This window comes from Pogona vitticeps, chromosome 5 (genome assembly GCF_051106095.1).
Source record: "Pogona vitticeps strain Pit_001003342236 chromosome 5, PviZW2.1, whole genome shotgun sequence".
Classification (NCBI taxonomy): domain Eukaryota; kingdom Metazoa; phylum Chordata; class Lepidosauria; order Squamata; family Agamidae; genus Pogona; species Pogona vitticeps.
This window is the reverse complement of record NC_135787.1, coordinates 123,602,911-123,610,073: the sequence shown is the minus strand read 5'-3', so window position 1 is coordinate 123,610,073 and position 7,163 is coordinate 123,602,911.

Genomic DNA, 7,163 nt, shown 5'->3' with positions numbered 1-7,163 from the left:
TTGAAGGCCACTGAGATGTCGAGGAGGACCAACAGAGGACCAGCACTGTCACTATAAAAGTTGTGCAGTTTTTCTCTGATCATGATTTTTAAATCTTTCTAAATGTTCAACTGCAAGCCCAGCTGAAAAGCAATTTATAAATCTTTAATCAAGCAGTGAATGAATGAATGAATGAAAAAAAGTATGATGTGCACACTTATACAAGAAAACCAACAGGTTGTTTTAACAACATACTTGGTTTTATTAGTTGGATCTCATACTCCAACTTCTTTTTCAGGAAGAAGCTGATAATTGTTCCACAATGTTTTTCCCTCATTTCTACCTCCTCTGGACTCTACTCTTTTTCTGAGACACCTCAAATTCTAGTGAATTACAATTCAGTAACAACAGCAGTGCAGAGTAGCTGGCTTATATGAAAGAAGACTACAAAAGGAGGAAACAATAATTCACCAGGATTTATATATCCCATAGTTTTATATAGTAGAAAACACCAGAGATATCCTTAATGTCTGTGTGTGTATGCATGTATGTGTATATATATGTATGTATATGTATATGTATATGTATGTGTATGTGTATATGTGTATATGTATATGTATATGTATATGTATATATATACACACACACATATATATATACATATATACACACACACACACATACATACATACATAGATATATGTATATGTATATGTATATGTATGTGTATATGTATATGTGTATATGTATATGTATATGTATATGTATATGTATATTTATACACACACACACATATATATATACATACACACACACACACACATACATACATACATGCATACATACGTACGTATGTATGTATGTATGTGTGTGTGTGTGTATATATATGTATGTATATCTGTGTATATATATATGTATATGTATGTATGTATGTATGTATGTATGTATGTATGTATGTATGTATGTATGTATGTATGTATGTATGTATGTATGTATGTATGTATGTATGTATGTCAACAGTTAGACATGCCTGATACATTTCGTGATATATGTCTGGACAAAAATGAGTTCTCTTGAATATGTTTTGTGAGGAAGAACTATGTTCCATATCAGCACTGGAAAACAAACTAAAACCTATCATGTTTCCCATATTTATTTCAATGATTCTGGAATTTCAAAATATGAGCAATTCAAACCTGATTTGTCTCATTTGTGTGCAATGCGAGTCCAGGTTCCGCATATTTTTATTTTTTACCATTACTGGAGAAAACAAAAAAAGTCTGTATGAATAATTTGATTTTTCAAAGGAAAGCATCCATGATATATGCAGTGCCACGTTTTTACCCTTTTAAGTCTATTAATAGGTCATTGGCAAATTCCTCTTGCATCATGTAATTAAATGTTTCTGGCATTCCATAAAGTTGTATCTACAGGACTTTGCTGCATGTCTTCAAATTATTATCAGAATTTTTCAGCTTGATATAATTACTGGAATATGTTTTCATACGGACATCTTTCCTGAAATGAACTCCAGCTATGACTTTTGTTTACATTTATATCTCATCAGTCAAAAGTATCTTCAGCTATCCCAGTTCTGTTTAGATGGGATATTCTGAGGACCAATTTCAGTTTTGAAACAGGGTACCGATCATCGCAAAGCTATTTTTCCCCATTTAAAAAGTTAACAAAAAGTTAATCGCTATGCGATTTCGTCATTAAACGGGGCGCCTGTTAAGCGAGGCACCACTGTACTACTCATGTGCTGTCAAATCAATTCTGACTCATGGTGACCCTTTTCGGGATTTTCCAGGTAGACAATACTGAGAAATGGTTTATCCTCCCCCTGGGACCATGCAGCTTACACAAAGCCACTTAACCTGGGTCTACTCGCAAAAGATACAGCGGAGAATCAAATTCCCAACTTCTGGCTCCATAGCCAGATGCCTAAATCATTGAGCTATCCAACCAGCTATATTTTATGTTTTACACATATCAATTAGTTTTTCATTGGGATTTGACCAATGTCTATCTTCTAGTTTTCAAGTCTGGCATCCTTGTGGTATGTTTGGTGGTCAGCGGAAGGGACTTATGAACTTATCTCACAACTACCTTAGTTTATGCTATCTATAAGGAAAATCATCTATGATAAAACACAGTTCTTGGGAAGCAGTCATAAGAATCTGTTAGCAGAGGCAGAATTTGGGTTGAGTTTTGTATTCAAATACAAAACTGCTAAAGATTGTGGGGTCTGTCTGTCAGTCTTCTGATTTTTTTTTTACTTCTTTCCATTCTCATTTGTTAATGTTTGAAATCATGTGCCTTGGGTTTCTTACTAGCTTCCACTCTTGATTTTAGTCATTTGGGTGTTGAGGCAATAGCTGTATTCATGACATTCCTGGATTCTAATATTACTGTATCAGCAATGAAGAAGTCATGGAGAAGCCATGCCCACACCATCAGTCTCTATGTTCTGCAGACTATTTTGAGTAGGAGATTGTGAAAGGTGGTCCATTTTGGCCCATCATGATGTAGAAATGAGATGTCTATAGCTTCTGGAGGAGATGTCAAAGAGGGATTCATCTGTTTTCCAATCTAGGCCTTTGGCATATTAGATTCAGTCACCTATACTGATTGGAATTATCCTTTGCTGTAACTCCGATTGCAGATGTGATATTAATACTTATGGCAACCCTGTGAATGAGTTATCTCTAAAATGTTCCTTTTTTCAACAGCCCTGCTGAGCTTCTCCAGACTCAAACCTGTGACTTCCTTTAGGAAGTTAGCCCATCTCATATTTGGTCTGCCTCTTTTCTTGCTGCCTCCCACCGTCCCCAGGATTATTATCTTTTCCAGGTAATTCTTATGATGTGCATAAAATAGGACAACCTCAGCTTCAATTGTTTCCCCCCCCCCCTCTAGAGATAGTTCAGGCTTGATTTGATCTATGATCCACTTATTTATCTTTCTGACAGTCCGGAGTATCTGCAAAACTCTCCTCCAGCACTACATTTCAAATGAATCAATTTTTTTTTCCTGTCAGTTTTCTTAACTCCAGGTCTCACACCCTTACAGGGTGATCAGAAACATCCTTGGTCTCCAGGGTCACATCCCTACACTTGATGATCTTTTCAAGTTCCCCCTCATTGCTGCAGATATGGGAAAGTTATTTGGCAAGTATTGATCAGACTGTTTTTCTCAAAGTTTTAGTCACCTCAGGTGGTGGCACAACTCCAGTCACTAGATACCAACCCCCCCCCCCCCTAGTTTTCTAGCAAGCATGGACTATTTATAGAAAGAGAGAAGAAAATTCTTCTTCATTATGTACTTTCTGAGATTTTGACATCTGAAAATTACGGTTACATTTTAATCAGGATCACTATTTAATCAAGAGTCACAAAACTGATGCTGTTAGTTGTAAGACTCATTCATAAATCACCCAAAAATACGTCAATCCTTTTTTTTTTAATACTCTAAAATTCAGAGCATAATTAGAAACAAATACAATTTATAGGAAGATTTTCACCAGCTCAGAAATCCCCAGTGAAGTAGATATACTCTCCTGTATCCTAAATCCCAAACGTCACTATAAATTAGTTACTGTCTCCAAAGAAAACAGAAGAATCTACCTTCAGGTGAACCATTAAATATGTATCTTCCAACTTTAAAGAAGGCATTTCAAAATGAAAAATTGCTGGCACCAACTTTTTCAATTTCTGCGTTGTACTGGGTGCCAGAAATGACTTTGAAAATGATAGCCTGTGGGTAGTAGAGAGTGTATACAAACTGCTTCATTTTATATCTCAATAGGCTAACATGACTGCATTAATCAACTGCGAGCAGCCCTAATGTTTGCTGAATAGACACCTTCTTGTTGACCTTGCTGATTTTGGTTACAAATGTGACCCGAATTTGTAAAAATGTGGCTTTTAATTCTTCCTACGAATTACAAGGGTTATACAACTAAGCAGCATGAAGGATAGACTGAACTAGACAAGACGCAGGGAGACATCTCACCATTAAATATTGGTGTATTTGTTTTATTTACTAGGAGGCAAGAGAAGCCTGTCATGGTTGGCACTCTTAACTGCAATCTGTGAGTCTCTATGATTGTCATTGTTATTTTGCATTTATGAAATAACAACCTGTGGCAAAAATGCAAGGAAAATGTATCAAGAGGAACTTTTCCACCTGTCAGTGTAGATGAATAGCACAAGACTGACATTTTACAGGGCATTTGGTCTCTGGCTTGTGTATGTTGCTGTGTCCCTTGCTTTTATCAATGATGATGATGAATAACTGAAGTGTTCTTGCCCTCCTCTCTGTCATTCTCTTGATTCACACTTTTTCTACACTTCCTATTTCCCTACAAGGCTATTTGCTTGTTTTCTCCTTATTTCTCTTCCCTGATTGTGTTTTGCTTAGGTCTCCCTTTAGGCACCTAACAGCACTTTTACCTTACAGCACTTTTCAGTCTGGTAAATTTATATCTGCTACAGTCATTTGCGACTTGTTTGTATCCAGCATCCTGCTTATTTTCCCCTATTTTCCCCCACCCCATCATTCATTTGTCTTCTCCTTTCACCCTTCCCCTGCATCTTATATATTTTGTTTGTAATTCTCTTTTCCGCTCCCCGGTCCTCCAGTTTTCATTTCTCTTCGGTTTTCTCTTCACCCTCAATCTGTGCCCTGAGTTTTGTATTTACTCTCCTTCCTCTCATTTCCATCCATTCACCAGCATAGTCTGATAGAATCAGAAATGTACAGGGACGGAAGCTTATTTCTCTTGTCCCTCTACAGTAACACAAACTGAAGAAAGAGTTGTGTCCCAGGTAGAAGAATTTCAGTTCACTTTGTTTTTAACCTGAAATTTACTCAAATATGAATAAGGAATAAGGAGAAAGTTATGAATGTATCCATCCTTACTGGAAATAAGTAAGAATTTAAGATCAATTCATTTTTTAAATCTGATATTACAAAACTTTGCAAAACTTTGAAAGCAGCTGTCTGAATATGTAGCGATAAAGTGTTTGTTTACAATAGGTCAACTCAAAAGCATTACGGGTAGAACATGTTAGGCGTTATGCTGTTGATGCTGCTCACCTCACACGGCTTGGTGACCTAGCCCAACCCCTTTACGCTGCAGTAATACTGCATGAAATTGTTGGCATCTACCTCCAAACAATCTGCTTTGCACACAATCTAAATCTTTAAAGATTTGCCAGCCTCAAAGGAAGGTAAGTGCCATTCCTTCCCTCACATGTTTCGAATCATGGTGTTTCTCACAAAAATGTTCTTGTTGACATCATTGAACTGAGGATGACAGTGGAAGGCTGTATCCATCTCTTTCTTCAAGTGCACTTGAGATTTGTTTGGTCTTGAATTGACCATCCCAACAATGCTTGTTAAACAGTGAGATCTAAGTACTGACTGAAGAGTTAAATTCTAAAGAAACTTTCAGCGGAAGAGTGCAGCCTCAAATGGAGCAGAAGGCTTAAACTCATGCCTACTCTGTGGTGTAGTCAGCTGCGTTCCTGGGCATTAGTGAGAGAGCAGCATAGAAATTTTGAAGGTGGGAAAATGGAAAATTGATATATTGGTTCACCACTAGAAGGTCCCAGTTACTGTACACCAGAGATGGGCACCAATTGCCAGTTTGGCTGTTCATGCCAATTTATTCTTTGAATGAACAGGTGTTCAGTATTTCCAGCTCTCACCTCCTACAGCAGGCACCCATTCAGAGGCAGCACCTGGAGGAGGCAGGGCAGGGAAGCTGGGGCACCACCTCAGAGCAGCTGCTTGCAAGAGGAGACAGGACTGGGAAGCACTGATCACCTGTTTGCCTGAAGGACAAACCACCAAGAACCCCCAAACCAACAGTTCACACCCGTCTATCACCAAGTGCTCCTCTAGATGTCGTAAACAAAGTCTGTAGCTTAAATCTATATTAATTCCATTTCAGACTTCACACAAGCTTGTTAAGGATCAGAGCACAGTGTGAGCACAGATTTGCTCATCTTTGTGTCATTGCAATGGGGTGGAGGGCGAGATTGAACTGATTGCGGTTCAAGTTGAGTTCGTGTTTTATAGGGAGTACGGCTCCAAATGCAGAGGAATCTGGCATTATGGAGTTCAGGTAACAGGAACTATATACCTATCTCAATTATGTACATAACCTTGAGAGTTTGAGATTTAACATTGGTAGAAAATGAAGTTAATTTGCATTTAAATTGTTATCAAACAAAGCTTCCTGTGCTTAACAGAGAGTCATTTTAATTTGAGAGAAACATTTATTAGAAATTAAACCATTTAATTGGACAATAATTCTCCCTATTAATCAATCAAATGCTTCCAATCCCCAAAGAAAATGATAGAGAGGCTTTGAGCAATTACTTTGTTACTGAAAGTGACAATTATAGGATATTAATCATTTTCTTTGCTTGTTTATTGGCTTCAATCCCAATTCAAAGTCATAAAAAATGTAGCCTAATTTTCAAGATACACATCTTTGATTTATACCTAGTGCTGAGCATGGAGTGAGATGGGATGGGATTTCATCCCACAGTTTCACAAGTGGATTTAAAACCATCTAACAGAAGCGTCCTGTGAAATTGTAAACTTGACCCAGTAGAGAGCTGCTTGTGGAATTTGGAAAGGCAACAGACACTTGAACAGGCAATCTCTGTCCTCAGAGACAAATTCTACAATGGCATTGGACAGAAAAGGGGGGGGGGGACATTGTCAGATTGAAAAACAACAACAACACACATGAAGGTCTATCAGAAGCTGCATATAATGATCTCTCTGTTAAGGTCTTCCATGTAACTAAGCACTTGGTTTTAAGCCAAACATTTATGGAGAACAATGGCTGGGAAATGAATATTATCATGCTGACTCTACTTCCTGCCCTGGCCCTTCGAAGGTGGAGCTACAGTAGTATACAGTGAAGGTACCAGGGAATGCTTCTGTGTTAAGTAGTATTCATTTATTTATGAATTAGACGAGCTATAATAATTTTTTTTCCAAGCTTCAAAAAAATACTTTATGGGACAACATCTTCCAGAATCCTGAAGCTGGCATGGCCACTTACTGTACTGTCAAGGACTCTGGGACCTGTAGTCCAAACACCAATCTCTGTTATGTTCTGAAAATAGAATGGTAATGATAGAAACTGAGATCTGACTGTC